The following is a 3,242-nucleotide window of genomic DNA, read 5'->3' as shown; positions in this document are numbered from 1 at the left end:
TCTCTGCATTTTTATATATTATTTTGTAAATATTATAAGTTGAAAGTTCGTACGGTTTTGAAGTTCCCTTTTTTTAATTCAATCATGGGTCTCTCTTGTGCTTTATTCTACATTCTCTGATGTGTTGTTGTAAAAGTTTGAAATTTCTACACCGTCGCCTATAATAGAGAACTAAGATTTACTTAATCATTTTTTGGTTTTATTAAAATATAAAATATAACAGACTAGTGAAAAAAAAAAAATTGATCTTTGGATGGAAGCGTTAACTGTGTGTGGTAGGATTACCACACATTTTGAGTTGTAGATCCAGCAATGCTCTAACACATAGCCATCGTGGAATATAGTGCTATAAAAAATAAATAAATAAATAAATAAAAAGATATATTATTAATGACAGGTTTAATTTTATACACGTCTCCTACAAATATAGTGAATGAAAAATATATCTTTTACAAAGTTCACTTTCCATATGTTGTCCTATAAAAAATCCTGATATTTTCAAAATTATGTCACTGTTAGACTCTGATTTAAAAAATTTAGTTACTATACGAACAAATCTTAATCTGATTGATTTTTGCTATTTTTATCTCTGATTTATATTGTTATGACTTTTAGAGGAACATATTTGTGTTAGTTAAATCTAGAAAATATAAACAGTACTTTTAACATTCTCTAACAGTAATAAATCAGAGGAATATATTTAAAAATACATCAGAAACTTTTATTAGGAACAACATTATTTGAAAGTGAACTGTTATATGATATTTATTTGTCATTCTCTATATTTGCAGGGATCCGCATGAAATTATTAAATTTAATCTTCAAAAGTTTTAAATATTCTAAATCATGTTTAATAATATGAATCGTCATTCGAAATCTCTACACTGAAAAGGATTAGAGATCCGAAAAATGATATATTTCATAAGAGGCTAGATATAGTAGCCCGAACTCTCACTCTCTCTCTCATCTCTATATAGTATATTATGTATACTAATTAACCAAGATTATTTATATCTAGCTTATTTACTCTTATAATTTTTGTTAGGATGCACAATTCCATGTTGAGAAAGATATGTGCGAGTTTGGAGCAATCAATAAATTATACCGCACAGCTGCAGACCTATGGAGATCCATCAATCCTATGTAGATTACAAAAATGAATTGCTCATTTATCCATCTTATTTTGCATTATATATGATCGAAGGCTAATTTAATATCGTGTTTCTCATTTTCATTTATCTGTAGACCGATTTATCGGAGAGTTTAATCGTCCTCGCATTTCAGGGCGCGTGCCATCACGCCTCTTCATGTGGTCTCGGCAGATGACGAAGCGGGAACACATAATCATTGTTCACTACGGTTACCGAAGGAAAAACAACCTGCACCATGTGATGATGATAAATCGCATCATGCGTACGTATACACTTAAAATTAATGTACGTATTTGCTGTAATTAATATGTTAGTTAACGGCGATGTGATCAATATTGTTGTCACAAATTAATTAATTAATTATAAGGATATATATATATTGACATATTAAATTTCTCTTTGTGTCTTAGGGTGTGGGATGTAATATCATAGAGACTGCGATGAAGACTATCTACAACAATGATTTGAAAACCATGATAGAAGCTATCAAACATGAATATCACTGTAAGTTTTTCGCTGCTTCCTCCGCCTAAAAAAATTACTAAACTTAATTTGGAATCGAGTGCGTAGGATTAACGCATTGACGGTTCCGCGATCGAACATACGATAACAGTTTCTGTAATCTGCACGTGGTTTTTTTTCTTTTGAAGAGCTGGTTTTCGCGTTTGTAGTGACTATACATATAGAACATGCAGGGTGCCCTAATACATTCTATTTTAAAAGTGAAACATTATCTACAGCATGTAATTAATGTTGATTAAGACGAATGATCGATCTTAGCGCAATTTAAATAGCTGTTTGTGTGCACTTCATATCAGCTTTAATTAAGTATGGGTCAGGTTTTTTTTTTTTTTTTTTTTTTTATTTCCTGAGAAAAAGATAGGATGCTATCCGTTTTGTTTATGTGAAATCAACTAATAAAATCAACTTTGAGACCTCGGATAGAGATGGTTGGGGTATGAGATCATGGTTACATCGATGATCTACTGGAGAATGGCATCTAGAAAAATATTCTCGATGGATATAATATACTCAAAATTTTCTATATTTTCATTCAACTTTTTATTATCATTTTGCAATTAGTCTCATCTTTTATCACCGAAGCTCCAACGCCATCACATGTCATACTATCTGTTGCGACTTCATTTAATCCTGTTATTCTCTCCTAGGTGAATGGTCCGATGAAAAGTGAACCAATGGCGAGACATGTCGTGGCGAATCAATTCACATGCCCTAATAAGTAAGATGTAATCCTAAGCTTAAGAACAATTAAAAAGCAGCCAATAGTTACTGAAACCTTTTTTTTTTTTTTTGTATTTCAGCTTAATATATATTCAACTTTAACAAAAGATCACAAAGTTTCAGGTAATGCATGCAGAAAGCATTCAATAGCTGCCGGATACGCATATAAGGATGATTGATCAGATTCCACTTTAGAAAGGTATAATATAATACTTAACTCTCTATCGAAGTTTGATTATTCCCTTTCTGTAGTTTGTTCTCGTCGTAGGAAAACGCCAAAATTTGAGTTTTGATTATATTTATCTGTACCCTTTTGATAATTTATATCTACTGCCGAACTGCCAGATGATTACTTTTTCTCGGATATCCAATTGATCGAGAAAGAGAATTGCTTCAAGCAGGCATAGATTGGCAACGTGTTAACGCTTTTCAGAGCAAAAGTGCAGCGAAAAATATATATGTGTGATTTCACAAGCACATTTTGAAGACCCAGAAAAATTTGAAATCTCTAAGAAAATTATGTAACTTTAATGTTCCTTGACGAACATCAATTCCTCATTTATTAAAGCAATACATGCTTGTGTGTGAGAGGCAATTAGTGTGGATGAATATGCGCTTTGTATAACAATTTAGGATATTCGATTAGTTCTCAATTTTAATTACTCATGATAACATCATTGGTTTTAGTTTTCAATTTTTTTAGATACGTACAGTTAAGTTACTTTATGAAATTTCATCTTGTTCTTAGGGAATTAATTTTCAATAGTTGTGTCAACAGAATAATTTGATCATCTCATAGAGTAGTAACCATAATTTAAAAACTCGAATTTAACTAATGCCAAAAAATTA

Source organism: Ananas comosus, linkage group 12 (assembly GCF_001540865.1).
Source record: "Ananas comosus cultivar F153 linkage group 12, ASM154086v1, whole genome shotgun sequence".
Taxonomy (NCBI): Eukaryota; Viridiplantae; Streptophyta; class Magnoliopsida; order Poales; family Bromeliaceae; genus Ananas; species Ananas comosus.
This window is presented reverse-complemented; position numbering follows the sequence as displayed.